The 16,663-nt window shown below is 44.8% G+C and overlaps 1 long non-coding RNA gene across 1 annotated transcript in view; it reads left to right on the forward strand.

The window, feature by feature from the left end:
• Window positions 1–249: 249 nt before the first annotated feature.
• LOC108291399 overlaps window positions 250–16,663 on the forward strand; it is a 44,857-nt gene continuing 28,443 nt past the window's right edge. The window contains exon 1 of the long non-coding RNA XR_001819881.2: window positions 250–12,804. This is a non-coding gene — a long non-coding RNA (uncharacterized LOC108291399). The remainder of the gene's footprint in view (window positions 12,805–16,663) is intronic.

Consider the following 16,663-nt stretch of genomic DNA (forward strand, 5'->3'; position numbering starts at 1 on the left):
AGGGTAACTTCCTGGGTTCTTATGTGTGGGGAGGGAGGAGAGCTTCATGCTGTAGGGCATAAGGGATCTTAACTTCTGGAATTGATTTGGGCTTGTTGCCACTCTTTCTGGGAAGCTGGTGTGGAAAGTCCCCCTTGAGCATGTGGTAGGACAGGAGGGCTTCTCTTAAGGAAAGCAGTGTGGATGGCAGGAAGAGCAGTGGACTTTGGAGTCTGAAGCTCTGTGTCTGGGCTCCGTAGTCATGAATAGCAGTGTGGATGGCAGGAAGAGCAGTGGATTTGGAGTCTGAAGCTCTGTGTCTGGGCTCCATAGTCATGAATAGCCAGCTGAATAACTGGGGCAAGAACCTTTTATCTCTTGGGACTTGAATTTCCTGATTTGCAAAAACACTGGGATTGTACTAGGTCTCCAGTCTCTTTCCAGTTCTATGGACCTATTAGTTCTTCATGACCCTAGATGTTATGCTTTTTTGCTCAGTGATTCCAGAAGCACAAGCTGGTTACAGCAGTCGCCATCCTTTTTACTGGACAGAGAGAATTCTAGAAGCCTTCGAGGGGGAAAGCTGAATCTTTTTAGAATGATAGGTTTTTGAAGCTTGGAGAGGTGTTTGCAATCATCCCATCTTTAACTCTCTCTCTCCCTTCCTCAAAGCATAAGGGAATTGCCCAAGGTCACACAGTGAGTTCGTGACCAGGTCAGGGCAGGAGCCAAGGCCACCTGCCTCCTGGCGGTGGTGCTTGGGATCCATGACCCTGTCTTCACCCTGACTAGGGAAGTTCTGTGTCCAAAGGACGTCACACGTTTGTTCCTTAAGAAAGTGGCTCAAGGTGGGATGGAGGAATGCCTTCTCTTGGTTTCCTGAGGAGAACCCACCCTTGGAAGTTACAGGGTGGAATGGGAGGGGTACACAGGGTCCTTTCCATCTAGGAATGAACCCCAACTCTCCAGACAGTGGCAAGAGAAGGGAAAGAGGACATGTGCCCAGGGAGAACCTGCTGTAGACAGATTGGAATGACTTTCCCCCACATCCCTGTCCCATGTCTACTCATCAGCAACTCACTACCTCTCCCTCAGTCTCCCCAACTCATCCTTTCCTCTTCCAACTCCCTCCATAGACCTCTATTTTCTCTCTCTTGTTCTTCATACTTCCACTTGCCAACCACACAGCCCACAAAGCATACAGGCGAGACCATTCTGGGCCAAAAAGTTCCAATGGCCTCAGGCTTGGTGCTGAGCTGCGGGCCCCCAACCCCACTCTGGAACACACAAGGAGGGATTTGCAACTGTCTATGCAGGATTATCTTGGCTCTAACCCCAGAGCCTCCAAATCCCAGGCTTTCTTCCTTTCTCACTCTTCTCCCTCCCCTCTCTTCATTCTTTTTTTTTCTGCCGTTACTCTCTGCCTTTCCAGTCCCTTTCCGGTTCTGACAAGGTCATTAACAGACCAGGCCAGTCCCTCCTGAGACCTCAAGTTATAATAATTTTCCAGGTCAGTCCCAGGCCTGAAGCACATCCCTTCTATGGTCACAGAAGCACCTACAGAATTGGGTAACTTGAAATCTGTTCCACCCTTCCTCTTTTCCCTTCCTATTTTTTCCTCTTCTCTTTTCTCCCTCCTTATCTTTCTCATTTATCCTTTCAAACTATAGCCATTGTGGAAGTGGTCTCAAATACCAGCTTTCTTTTTGCCTTTGGATTCAGACACACAGAGGGAAGGTGGTGGACAGCAGAAGGAACCAACTCACTATTCTCACCAGCGGCTCTGAGCTCTGTCGTGACATGATGTGTGCTTGCTCTTGTGTTTGTCATGTTTCTGACTTGGAGTTTTGGAAAGCCACATCCCTGTGGTCAGAATATAAATGCCAACTTTCTCCTTTGCTAAAAAAAAATGTACAGTAAAATGTACAGTTTCAAAAACAAACACTAACCACACTTCTTGGGTGGGAGAAAAAAAGAACATTCTTACGTCTGTGAATGTCTGCTGTTCATTTCTCTGGAAGCTCTGGGGTTTTCTCAAGATGGCTTTGAAGTGGCATTTTCTCTTGCACCTGTGTTTGTTACAGCCTGGTGGGAGCCTGCTTGTTGCTGAGTTCCATAAGGTGGGGGAATCTTCTGAAATAATAGAGAATGGGACCGTCCTCCCAGAGTAAAGATGTAGAGAAATCTAAAGTCAAATTTCAGGCTAAGAACAGTCCATTCACAGCTGTCCTGACTGTCCCACCTGACATCTCCATTCTCTGATATATCAGCCCTACCTACTTGTTTCTGGACGGTGGTCACCATCACAGCGCCTGACTAATAGGGGCGCACGGGTATCTTCTACTCATTTTGGTTGAGCCCTGAATGGTATTTTTTTCAAAAGGGTCTTTTAGTGGGAAATTATGAGAGAACAAACCAAAACCCAAACCCCAGGTATAGAAAGAAACCTGCTTCTGGAACACAGCTTTCCAACTCTGTCTTTTCTAATATCCAGATCAGTGCTGTCCAATAGAATGGAACGTGAGCCACACTGTAATTTTAAATTTTCTAGTAGCCATGTTGAATCAAGTATAAAACAGGCGGAATGAATTTTAATCTTACCTTTTAACTCAATATATCAAAAATATTGTTGTAACATGTAATCACTCAAATTATTAATAAGGCATTTTATAGTCCTTTGGCGCAAAGTTTTAGAAATCTGATATGTGTTTCACAAGTATGGCACATATCAATTCAGATTAGCCCTCTTTAAAGTACCTGAGAACCATATGTGTTTAGTACTGGCCACTGTACTGGACAGTGCAACTCCAGACATACAATTGACTTGAAAGCCCAGCTTTTGGAAGAAGAAGGAAACTGACACTTGTTGAGTACCTACAGCTTCCAGATACTGTGCTTGTTGCTTCACATATGTTTCTCACTGAATCATCACCAAAGCCTTTTAGGTAGATAGTATTATGCCCATATTATAAATGGACTGAAGCTCAGAGGCGTTAAGTAACTGGCCCGAGGTCACACAGTAAGTCTGGCTGCAAAGCCTTAGTTCTTTCCATGACATCACACTGCCTCCCTTATCCTTTATTCCTCCTGTCAACATGTTATAGACTGTATTTTAAACTGACTGGATGATTCACATTTGTAGCCCAATTGGGAAACCCTTGATTAGCCTAAGATCTGCCAGAATCCTGAGTGTTAACTCCAGGCAAGAGCACCTTGGTGAAGGGGTTCCTTCTGACCGTACGCCAGCCTTTCCTGTCCTCCCTGCCTCGAAACACATTCCCTCCCCTGGCCAGGAAAATTCCCCAGGATTCAGATTGTACTGTCCAGCCCACCCTGCAGTCACCCCCTCTCCCCTCTTGGTGGCTCTAGGAGGCACCTTGTTTAATGAAACTTCCATCTCCAGTCTTGTCTGGGGTCCTCTGCCCCAGAAGCCTATAACTTATTCCCCCTAAGATTAAAAGCCTGACATCAGCTTGCTCCAGAGACAAAACCCATCTTCTCACCTCTTTCTATTCTAATACTCCTGTCCCAGCAGGGAAGATACCTACCCAGATCCTCGTCCCTGATATAGGGAAGCCTCCAGCTCTTCAATCTTTTGCAGAGGTGAGATAGCTGATACAATATTTGCCTAGTTGATTATTAAGCTTTCTTAAAAAACAGTTCAAACCCTTTCCCCACATTCTTGAGAGTGACACATTCCTCAGGTTTCCCTCAAGAGAATTTTTTTTAATGTTTTCAACATTACAGTGGTGAAATTCCAAAAGACCTTAGGAATATTTTTTTGTTAAGGGATATAATTTTCAGCCAAGTTAGGCAACAGTCACTGTCTCAGGTTTCCCCCTTCCGAAATACAAAGTAACTTTTATTTAAAAGTCTGAGCATTGATTTTTCATAAGTAGATCCTGAGTACTTCCGTGTCTTCTGTTCTCCATGTGTCTGCAGTGAAGGTCTCAGGGCTTCAGCAAGCTGGGTGGGGCTTCCTCTGTTCTCACAACCATTGGGATTTCTGCAAACTGCTGCCAGAAAAATAGAAATACTTATTCAAAAGAAAAGAGTATTGGCAGGCAGCACTCAAAACCTGCATGCACAGTTTTAAAGATCCCACCTAGATTCTCAACCCAGACTTTCCATGTGATGCAGTTGGCAGCAAGAAGAATTTGTTGTGACAAAAAGGCTTCTCACAGGTAAATACCTGAGGTTTCTACCTTTGCATAATAGAATCAGACCCATCCAGGTTACTCCCCAGTATCTAAAATGAACACTGTCACTTTCACAGTTCAAAAATACCTATTTGTGCTTTCAGCCCTTAAACTAAAGGTTGTAGCTTCCGTCATCTCAGTTAAGGTTCTGTACCTCACAGTCAGTCAATGTTTACAAGCCTCAATGGTTTCCCTTCCCTGAAGCTCCTATCAGAGGAAAATTGGCAGTTTCCCCCATACCAAAGAGATGAGCTAGCCTTTACCCTCTAAGGCTATCGTGACCCCTATCCTAGCTACTTAAGATCTTCTGACAGATTCAATGATCTTTCCCCATGTTCTCATTTTGTGTAACATGTGGCATCTTTCTTTTGCTCATCTATTCTGAGGAAGTAGGCCCAGATTACAGGCTCTTCCCTGGTTATTTTCCTGATATTGTTGGAATAATTGATATTCTGGTCCCTTTAGCCAACAGCTGAATGTGCTCCTTGTGATTGGAGCCAGAATTCTCCTCCACCATCTCATGCTGGAGTCTGTCTGGGATTATAGCAAGGTGGATCTCATGATCTAGTCCTTTCCAAGACGTCAACAGTCACACGCTTGGTTCCCTACTGATGAGAGAGTGGAGCTGGAATTTCACCCATCTCCATGGGATCCCCAAACCCATCTGGTCCACAGCCAGTCAGCCCACTGACCAGCCTCCCACAACCCCAGCCCATCCGTCCAGGCTGTCCATCTGGTTAGTTGGTGATGAGCACACCCCCTCTTCTCCTGCACCTCCTCTGTAACATGTGTTCAGTGGTGCTCCCTGGCACACCCCACAGCAGCACTAACATTCATATACTTTGCAAGGATGAGTTTTCTTTCCCTTGAATCTCCTAGGCTACATTCAAGATATCCCCTTTTCCAAACCATGGAGACCTCTGTTAGTTGAACTGACACCATTTCCACTTTGCCATGAAGTAAAACCTCAGGTCCCTATACTTGTCCCCTCTGTCATGAACTTGGCATGTCCTGGCAACTAGCAGGTAACTTGCTCACCATTTGAGGAGTACTACTGCCAAGAAGAAGGGATTTAAGTCCTCAGTTGCAGCTATTAATCCTCATGGCTTTCGTCTTAGGTTTCCTATTTTGCTCTTACTACCCATTCCTGTGGGGTTCTCTTGGAAGATATGGTCCTTCCTGTCCACCAAAGATGGGCTGGTTGCCTTACCTACCCAGACTAGTTATGGGAAATTTCTTACACCTTCATTAGAGGAACATTAGGTTGGCATTTTTCAGGTGAATATTGAACTGCAAAATTAAGTTGGTAATCATAGCTGACATTTATTGAGAGTTTCCTATGTTCCATGTATTTCTAAGAACTATATATAGATTATCTCAATTTATCATCAAAACAACACAATGGAATAAGTATTATTAATGTCTCCATTGGGGAATCTCAGATAGAGAAGAGTTACGTAGCTTGTCCAAGGTAACCACAGCTATTGAGGAGCAAAGATGGGTAAACGCCCTGCTGGTGGATTTGCTCGGAGGTTTCCTGCAGAGCTGCAGAGGAGATAGAAATGCAGAGCTGTCTGGGTTTCCTGTGAAAGGCCTGAATCCTGGCATATGGACCTTGACCGTCACAAGACTGAGCCCAGCAGTAAAACGGGGAGAGGGAGAGAAATCCATCTGTGCTCATTCAGCATGCTCTTACTGAACTGCTGTGTGCCTAGCACTGTGCGTGGTACTGAGAGAAAAGTCAAAGTGAAAGACACTGCACATGCCTTTGAGGGTCTTACACATTACCTCGAAGGACAGAGACATAAGCTGATGTTTTAGATCTCTGATTATACAAAGAATGGTCTGTTTTCACTAATTTCAAGTCAAAGAAAAGATGAACACATGGATTGGCCAAAGGCCATACAATGTAAGATGAAACCTGTGCTTGGGAGAATTCACCAGATTTTAAGTAAAATCTTGAGTCACTTTACAGAAGAGGAAATTAAGACCTGGTATGGAGAAGTGACTGGCTTTGTGTCTAACAGGGGTGTATTGAGGATTGGGATCCTGTGCCTGGGCAAGCAGGGGTTGAAGGAGGCATCTCTAGCTGTCCCAGGAGCTTGAGAGGGGGTGTGGTGGAGGGAGCAAAGCAGGCCTGGAAGAAAGGCAGTTGCAGAGAACTAGAGGGTCCTCCCTAATCCAAGGCAGGTGCAGTTGCTCCTGAGGGAAAGGGGCTGTTTAGTTCGGGGGATCTGGATTGAGAGTCTGTTTCTTGGCCACTGTTTCCTTATTGGTAAAATGTCAATGGTAAGTATCTACTTCAGTAAGTATGCCTGTGTAGTACTAGGTAGTTATACAGATCACATATTGGATTGGAAAAGGCAGCAAAATAACAGTCATTATTATTAATGATATGCATCACTTAATATAAATTATAGCATATTAATGATAATATTCAATATGTTAAGCTCAAAGACTCTCAAAGCTGGCAAAAGCTATCAGAGGTCGTCTACTCCAGCCTCCCTCAATGGGTATTAGGATCCCCTGTTCAATATCCATACAAGCTCTTATCAAATCTTATTAAAAGCAAAATTATGCATAATGAATTTCAGAATTTACCCAAGGCAGGGAGTGGCTCTCTGTGCTCTAATCAGACCAAGGCCTGAGGCTTATGGCTCCATATTCCTGGTGGGCCCTTGTGAAGCCATCATTCTTGACTTTGTGGGAAATCCAGAGCCCAGACATCAAGCAGCTCCCAAAGACTGCTATGGTCAAAATAGTGTTTTAAAAAACTAGGTACAGAGCCTGGGACCCAGCTGGAAAAATCTCAGGTGGTTCATTATTCCTTTGCCAAATCAGCACTTGTCTCCATGATTTTCAGCAAAGAAAGGAGGCAGGGAAGGGGCAGAGAGCACATGGTAACCTCTGCAGCCCCTGATGCCCTGTATGTTCTCACATACACGACAGTCCCAATAGTAGCTGGAAGCACCTGGAGAATTCTAGACCTCACTGCTGGGCTGAGGATGGCCATCCTGCCCCTCATTGGTTCCCTAATCCTGTCCACCCTTCATCTTTCTTCCAGGATTGGCCCAACAGCCAAAATCTAACACCAGGATGCTGGAATGACACAAATGCTGCCACTAAACACCTCCCACTGTTTCCCTTCTGGGATGGGAATACTGCCAGGTGCCAGGAAAATCAGAGTCTGGCTCTGATGAGAAGGCTGAGTGGGCCAGAGGCTCTCCACTTGAGATGGGAGGCAAGCTCTTCCCAAGGGGTGATGGGATGGTAGCCCATTGACCAGCCCTCTCTGCCTCCCTTTAATACCTGGGCCCCCTCTAGCCCAAAGACCATCCATTTGCTTTAGGTAGGGAGACTAAAATTAATTCCCAATTTGATCTTCTGAATCAACACACTAGTCTCAATGAGAGTGAAGAAAAGATGTTAGAGAAATGGTTTCATCCTAAGGTCAGAGAGGGCTTGTTGAAGTGTGCATGGCTGGACATTAGCCCTCCTTGGGTAGGGCTAATGCTTCACAGTTTCTTTGGGGAGAGCTGGAGTGTGCCAGGACATATTGGGGCTGGGGTGACTGACTTACATGAAGAGGTTGGATTCTGTGTTTAAACAGAGAAGACTGTGGGTCACTCCAGAGGTCTGGAAGCAGGCAGGGAGGACCTCAACAGTGATACGGTGCAGAAGCCCAATTCTTCCCTTGGTCTTTGTGCTTTTAAGAGTCCTGGTGAGGTTCCACCTTCTGAGGAATCATGCAAACTGCTTTGGGCTAACTCAGCTTTGACTTGTGAGGGAAGCAGAGGCATAGAATTTTCTTGTGGCTTTTTTCTTGAGGCTCAAGGTCTTCCATTCTTTCTGAGGTTACAGAAAATGAGGGTTTGTGCCAGACGTGAGAAAACCAGAGAAGGGTTCCATCTGTGCTTTCTACCCCAAACTAAAGATGAAGGGGCTCAGACAAGAGCACCTGATTCCAGGAGCGGTCAGTGAGGGTTCCTTCCCTGCCTGCATTGAGCTTTGTCTGCAGAATGGTGGAACAGAAACAAAACTGGAGACATTTATATGTAGAGATATACAATGTCAGCAGCACAGTCAAAAAGATTCTATACCGTCTCAGCATTCCAAACATTTCTTAAGCATGGATAATCGTATTCTTTATCAAAAGTCTGATTTTTCCATGTTACATATTTTTCCAAACTGAGGATCAAAGTATTTTGGGGCTTAGTTTTTATAGCGCTTATGGGTCAGAAGTAGGTTTCAAACTTTAAATCTTCTGACCCCAGAACTGGAGTTCCCTAAATACCACACCCCCGCACTCAGGCATTACAGTGATACCTGGCTGCCGCAGCAGCAAAGAGGGAAAAACATGAGCCTAAGAAGGCAGCCCAGAGCTAGGAAAGATAATGTCCGTGCAAGTGGGAGGAGAGTCAAGCCTGGAGACGTAGCCAAGTGGCACAGGACCCTGGAGAGTTGAGAGGGGGCTGAAGAGAGGAGCTCTGCCAGAATTCTCCATGAACATGGAGAACAGCTCTCCAGTGCCAATCTAGCTGGGACAGGGGTGAGAGATTATTGTCCATTGTAACCTGAGCAGGAAAGGGGGAGTAAGAGGGATCTAGGTAAGGATAAGAAGGAAAGAGCGGGGAATGGCAGAGTCTGGTTGAGAGGACACAGCTGTCCAGGTCCAGGCTATTGGCCCACCCCACCCACTGGGGTGGGAGTAGTGTGCTCTACCTGGAGTGACTACCTAGTGAAACCAGGGTGCAAGTAGGGACCAACTAGGAGTCATGGTCATTTTGAAGATTTGTGTTAGTCCATCTGCTTTGAGTCTCCAGTTACTTCCTGTATGAAGGCAAAGACTCCCATCCCCCACATAAGAATAGAGGCACATTGGGAAATCTCGACCTTTCAAGGCCTGGAGAAGGAAGAAAGGACTTGCTTCTCCATGAATATGGGAGGTCTCAGGGCACAGCCCCGCTCATCTCTTCCAGGATCCATTTGGACAAGATCCACTTGTCTCTTCCAGGGAATGGCTTGGAGACTACATGGGTGGAGAATGGATGAGGGTAATGAGACCTAACCCTTCTAGATTGTTCCAGAGTGTTAATCAGATTGTTAATCAGTCTTATCAAGTATCCTTGGGAAGAAGGCTATTGCACAGAAGGGTGTGGGTCTTTCATAAAGTATCATGGAATCTGGATTGACCCTGAACCAGCTAGAGGAGGGAGAAGTCATGAGCACAAGACTCAGGATTCTTTCCCCTTTGGGTCGTGATGCAGCATGAACGGGAAAGCTCTCAGCAGAATATAAAGGACTGTTCAAACAAGGAAGAGGAAACTCATGTTATTTACCAAACGCTGTGGTAAGCATCCCAGATTTCTCATGTGTGTTATTCCTCATAAGCCGCACCCATCCTTCTGACATAGGGGTTAGATCATTCATTTCACAGCTGAGAAAGCTGGGACACACAGAAGTTAAGCAGCCTGCTCAAAGTCATACAACTAGTTAGGGGAAGTGTTGGGTAATCACTTAATAACTAGAGTTACTCCTAAGTTGCCTAAGGAACACCAAGGGATATTAGAATTTCAGTGAATTTTCTGGAAAGAATCATAACATGTGAGCAATGAGGTTGAAAAAGTGAGCCTAACATTAAAAAATAGAAGCCATGAAAAAATGCATTGGGCAAATAATATTTAGTGACTTCTCGGTGCCTGTCCCAGTACCTTATATGGTAAGAAATAAAAGGTTGCTCTTAAGGTCCTTAAAATTTTTCCTTTCAAACTAAGCACTAAATAATTCCCACATCACTGCTGCTTTTTTGTTTCTAAAGTGTGGGGGTTGGATACAGAGGAGGAGCAGGGTGGCAGGCCCTAACTCCAGCTGCACAGAATAGGTGGCTCTCCCTGCAAGGAAGGCAAGGGCACCCCATGTCCATTCCTTCAAGAGTTGAGTCTTTTTCCTTCCTGGTTTCAATATCCTCAAGTGTAAAATGGTTCTGGTATCTACCTCAAAGAGTATTGGGTTTGTAAATTAAATAGCTCTATATAGTTAAACAAATAACCTGTAGGATTTGAAAAGTCACCAACTCACGATGATTAATGTAATAGATCACCGATAAAACTGTTACAAATTACAATACATTAATGACTATTACATGGATATTAGGTCTGGAATCTCAGAGCTGGAAAACACCAGAAATCTCCAAATAAGCCCTCCTCAGCTCATCAATATCCCTGTCAGGTAGTGTTATTCTGATTACAAATTATTCCTTAGTTTTAATTCATAAATCCTCCAAGGAAGAGAAAACATGATAAAGCATTCTCATGCCTTGTGCTTCAAGGAGCTTAGTACTTGATTGTGGCTCCAGGTTTGCACATACTCCACCATTCCTGCTCCTTAAAAGACCCCAGAGTCATAACAGAAAACTGCCAGTATGTGCTGTGATCACCACTAGGGTAGAAAAACAGCCAGCCAGGGTCCTTGCTGAGAAATCTTTAGGAAATCTTAAATGTCCATTGTTCTCTTACCAAATCAAGTCTGGTCTCTATGACACATTGAGTGGAAGGAAAAAGAGGACAAGGCACAGGGACACTGGCCAACTGTGAGGCCCCAGTAAATGAATGTTGCATTCTGCTATGAATTTCACTACCAGTTGTGCAGTCCAGGACAGTTGCTTACCACCTCCCAGGTGCACAGCATAGGCCAATGATGGGGCACACTCTCTTCACACTCTAAGCACAACACCAGGACACCGCCACCCTGCCACTAGTAATTTCTTCCTTAATAAGTCTCCACTTACCTTCATTCAAGAACTGGAAGAGTATAAAAGGTATAAAAATAGCAACCAATAAAATTCTAGGACCTCAATACTAATCACTATTTATTCCCATCCACATCCTCCCATTTGACCTGACATTGAGGTGGATACATTTGTTCCTTTAGTCCTTGCCCTAATACAAGGTAAATGCTCATAGTAAACCGCCAGGTATCTACTAAACCAACTGGTATCAGGTCCCTGCCTAAGATAATGAGGGTATCATTCAAAGGAGGAGGTGGGAGGGCCAAGGACATCCCTTATAATAGCCCTCCCCATTGTTCATCACCCTCTAGCACAAACACCAGTTGAGCTGGTTTGGGGGAAAGAATAAAAGATCAGGGTCTTCTGAATCAGCACACCAATCAGCTCAAGCAGAAAAGAATGACATAGAGCCTTTATTAAACTGGTCCACTCTGTCCTGAGGTATGTGGGACTAGCCTGGCTGGCTGACCAGGTTTCTTGAGCCCCAGAGGCCTGTTTCACAGAAAGGGAGTTTTGATAAACAAGGCCATGTGCAATAGGGGAAATTATACCCATGTGGGGAGCCAAGTTTCTATGTTGATGGTAATTGGAAAAACTTTTGAGTCAGAGCTGAGCTCTGGGACAAAAGGGGAAAAGAAGAGGGATGAAGGGAAGGGGCCCACTTCCTCTTGACTGATTCTAAAGCTCATAGTGGGATTCCAACTCACAGCTAGCCCTCTCTACTAAGGAAGCATAGGAACCTTGACCCCCCAGGGAACCTAGAACTGGGAAGGTTAGACTTTTTCTTGTTGTGTGAGGGTCATGTCTCCTCCCAGAAGGCAGAGTACTGGATATTTTGATGGGGACAAGGAGGGTCCAAGTGTGGAGACCCAATGTCGAAGTCCTACTGTTAGATACTAGTCCAAATAGCTCCAGCTCAGCAAAGGCAGGTAAGCCTGGACAGGGTTCCACAGGGATGGATCTTCCTAAGGGCTGCCTTCCCAGTTCCTAGAAAATGGTGGTGCACGCAGACTGCCTTCCTCCACTTCCTTGTAGCTTCATTATGGATAACGATCATTCTATAAAAGGAAAAAAAAATCAGAGGAAACTTGATACATACAAAAACAACACGCAGCACAGAAACAAGACAAAGTTAAAATCACAAAATGTAATTGGCAGCACATCGGTTTTCAAAAGATATCTACATAATTACTCCCATTCTCCTAAGAATTCTGGATTAGGGCATTATCACTGCGTCTCTTTCCAGGTGAGTGGGCATGCCCACCAAGGGTGAGGTGTCCTTCCCATGATCGCACGGCTTAGATGGAAGACCTGGGACTGGACAAGGGGACCTTCTGATCCCAGGTCTGGGTTCCACCGTCCCCAACCTTTCACTCGTCACCATAGGGAGGGAGGGGAGAAATGGGAGCAAGGGGGTGGTGAGCCCAGATGGAAAATAACCACAGGGAAACAGAGCCATGCCTGGGAGGGGCGGGTCTGGGTCACACACTCCGGAGATTTCAGACCTGGGTTAGCGCTGGCGAGGGCAGGTCTGCCGGGCATGTCTTTGTCCTTCGGGTCCTGGGCTCTTTCCTGGCATGCAGGACACGCCCCTCCATGGATAGGGGAATGGATTTCTTCTTCCATGAGGGAGAAAATACGGAGGTGAAGGAAGAGCAGAATGGACAAGTACCAGACTGCAGCTGCAGCCAAGCGGGGGAAGAGGCCCACGAGGGTTCTGGGGCGGCTGCCGCAGGCCGGTCCCGCCTCGCCGGTTCAGAAGCTCCACACCTAGGGGAGGATGGGCGGCAGCGGTCCTGAGCAGCCTTCTGCGGAAAACCTCAGAAACCACCCTGCCAGGTAAGTGAAAGTGCACCCTGTTCTGCACATCCTGGGCCTCGGACGTTCTTCCTCATTCATTCAGCAGTTCTAATCTTCATGGGGAGCACCCCTGAATCAGTCTGTCCAGGAGTCATCAGTGTGGAGGTGTCCTGGAGGACCAGGTGGAGGCTGTTAAATAACCGCCAACGGTTCTGGCTCCGGCAGTTAGTCTGTTAGCCACGCCCATCACCCCCACCCTCGCGGCAGGCCTCCTCCAATCAGAGGCTCTGCCACATCCAGGGAGGCGCCCTGGGCCTTCCAGAAAGTCCTACAGCCTCTGATTGGTCCCAGACCGGCCTTCCTGGGCAGGGGTGGGGGCGCGGGACTCCTGGAGTCCACGCAATATAGGGACAGTGGGTGGGGATGGGGGACTTGGAGGCAAGTTATTGATCATGAGCACTGCCTGTTGGGGCTATGGGAGGTGGGGCCTTCCAGAATTTAGGTCAGCCATCCCCTGGCTTCTGAGGGAACAGGCCCGAAGGAGTTCCAGCTGTGCTAGTACTGCCTCCTGCTCTCTATCTACCAGGCCATTGAACCCCGGGTGCCTGTGATCCTGGAGTCTTTTCACTTTACCCCAGTGGAAAGCACCACCCAGAAAGTACTTGTTTTGAGGACTCACAAGAGTTAAGAGTAAGGCTGCAAATCAGAACCCCCAATGCCAACCTCTGACCTTTTTACACCAACCAAAGGCCTGGCACTAGAGAGAAATGCTTGAACAGACTCAGTCAGCTCTTGGGGACCCAGACCCCTAACTGGAGGGTTTGCTAAAAACCCTTACTTTCCTACCCCTGACTTACCTGCAGTGCCTAGAAGACCCAGGCTCTGCCTCCAAACCTCAGCATCAAGGGTCCAGCCAATAGGAGACTGCTGCTGAGCAGATGAGAATGCTCTTAGCCAATGAGAAGAATGTCTTAAAGGCCAATTGGGGGATGCTCATATATTCATATTTATTGGGCAAGTGTTTTGAAAGATCTTGTCCTGAAAAGTTCAAATGTGCCTCCCATATCCCTTTTTAAAAAATTGATATAAAATTAATATAGCATAGAATTAACGGTATTAAGTGTACAATTTAGTGGCTTTCAGTGCATTCATAAAATTGTGCAAGCATTATCACTAACCCTATTCCAGAATATTTTTATCACCCCCCCCAAACAAGCTCCATACACATTAATATGATTTGGATCTGTGTCCCTGCCCAAATCTCATGTCAAATAATAATCTCCAGTGTTGGAGGTGGGGCCTAGTGGGAGGTGATTGGATCATAGGCGCGGTTTCTCATGGTTTAATACCATCCTCCTTGATGCTGTCATGGCCATAATGAATTCTCCTGAGATCTGGTTGTTTAAAAGTGTGTGGCACCTTTCTCCTCCCTTTCCTTCTCCTGCTCTGGCCATGTGAAGTGCTTTCTCCCCCTTTGCCTTCTACCATGACTGTAAGTGTCCTGAGGTGTCTCAGAAGCAGAAGCTTCTATGTATGCTTCCTATATAGCCTGTGGAACCGTGAGCCAATTAAACCTTTTTTTTTTTTTTTTCAGTCAACATTTCATCCTGTTGCCCAGGCTGGTGTGAAGCAGAAACTCCTCTTTATAAATTACCCATTCTCCAGTATTTCTTTATAGCAGTGCTAGAACTGACAGACACATTCATTAAGCAGCCACTCCTTGTTCTGCCCTCCCATCAGCCTCTAATTGGCTTTCTGTTTCAATGGAGTTGCCTATTCTGGACATTTCATATAAATGGAATCATACAGTACTTAACCTTTTGTGTTTAGCTTCTTTCACTTTGCATGTTTTCAAGGTTCATGCATATCATAGCCTGTGTCAATACTTCATTCTTTTTAAGGCTTACATTCCATTGCATGGATATACCATATATTGTGTATCTAGTTGATGAACGTGTGGATTCTTTCTACTTTTTGACTGTTAGGAATGATTCTGCTATGGATATTGTGTACACATGTTTTTGTTTGGACATGTTTCCAGTTCTGTTGGATATGTATCTAGGAGTGGTATTGATAGATCATGTGGTAATCCTATATTTAGGTTTTTGAGGAGCTACCAAAATGCTTCCCACAGTGGCTGAACCATTTTATGTTCCTACCAGCAACATATAAGTGTTCTGATCTCTCCACATACTTGTCAACACTTGTTTTCTTTTTGTTGTGATTGTTAAATTATAGCTATCCTAGTAGGTGTGAAGTGTTATCTCATTATGGTTTTAATTTGCATTTCTCTAATTACTAAAGATTCTGGATATCCTTTTATGTATTTATTGATTATATCTTCTTGGTATGTCTTTTAAGAGAAATATCTGTTCTAGTCCTTCGACAATTTAAAAAATTTTAGTTTGTGTATGTTTTTGTTGTTGAATTTTAAGAGTTCTTTATATATTCACAGTCCTAGACCTGGCTTTGTCTGTTTGTGATGCTGTAACAAAGTGCCATAGACTGGATGGCTTAGAAACAACAGAAATTTATTTCTCACAGTTTTGGAGACTGGGAAGTTAAAGATCAAGGTGCCAGCAGATTCAGTGTCCAGTGAAGGCCTACTTCCTGATTCATATGTGGCCATCCTGCAGTGTTTCCTATATACTTTATTTAAGTATATACTAAGGTTATGTGGTGGAAGGGACAAGGGAGTTCTCTCAGGCATCTTTTATAAGAGTGTTAATCCCATTCATAAGGGCTCTGCCTCATGAATTTGGGGGAAGTATTTAGTTCATAGGAAGTTTCTCCCAGGGTATATGATTAGAAAATAATTTCCCTCAGTTTGTTGGTTATTTTTTTTTTTTAAGACAGAGTTTCACTCTTGTTACCCAGGCTGGAGTGCAATGGTGCGATCTCGGCTCACTGCAACCTCCGCCTCCTGGGTTCAGGCAATTCTCCTGCCTCAACCTCCTGAGTAGCTGGGATTACAGGCATGCGCCACCATGCCCAGCTGATTTTTTGTATTTTTAGTAGAGACAGGGTTTCACCATGTTGACCAGGATGGTCTCAATCTCTTGACCTCATGATCCACCCGCCTCAGCCTCCCAAAGTGCTGGGATTACAGGAGTGAGCCCCCGCGCCTGGCTATTGGTTGTTTTTTCCACTTTCTTGATGGTGTTTGATGCACAAAAGTTTTCAATTTTGACAAAGTTCAATGTATTACTTTTCCTTTTGTTGCTTGTTTTTGGTATCCTATCTAAGGATCTATTGCCAAATCCAAGATTATGAAGATTTGGGTTTTTTTTAATAAGAGTTATAGTTTTAGCACTTATATTTCATCTTTATGATTTTTAACTAATTTTTGTACATGTTGTGAGTAGAGATCCAAACTGATTCTTTTACATGTGCTTATCCAGCTGTCTTCTAGCACAATTTGTTAAATATAGTATTCTTTCCCTACTGAATGGTCTTCAGACCTTTGGTGAAAATCAATTAACCATAAGCATATGAGTTTATTTCTGGAACCTAAATTTGATTCCATTGAGCTATGTGTCTATGCTTGTGTGTACTCATAAGTCAAGTTGGTAGTTTGTGTCTTCCTAGGAATTTGTCTATTTCATTTAGGTTATCTAAGTTGTTGGTATATAATTGTTCATATTATTTCTTTATAACCCCATTTATTTCTGTAAGGTCAATTGTCATTACTGATTTTAGTAATTTGAGTCCTCTTTTTTCTCTTGGTAAGTCTAAAGCTTTTATTTTATTAATTTTGTTGATTTTTTTAAAAGAACCAACTTTTAGCCGGGCGCGGTGGCTCACGCCTGTAATCCCAGCACTTTGGGAGGCCGAGGCGGGTGGATCACGAGGTCAAGAGATCGAGACCATCCTGGTCAACATAGTGAAACCCTGTCTC

This window comes from Cebus imitator, unplaced genomic scaffold (assembly GCF_001604975.1).
Source record: "Cebus imitator isolate Cc_AM_T3 unplaced genomic scaffold, Cebus_imitator-1.0 Scaffold451, whole genome shotgun sequence".
Classification (NCBI taxonomy): domain Eukaryota; kingdom Metazoa; phylum Chordata; class Mammalia; order Primates; family Cebidae; genus Cebus; species Cebus imitator.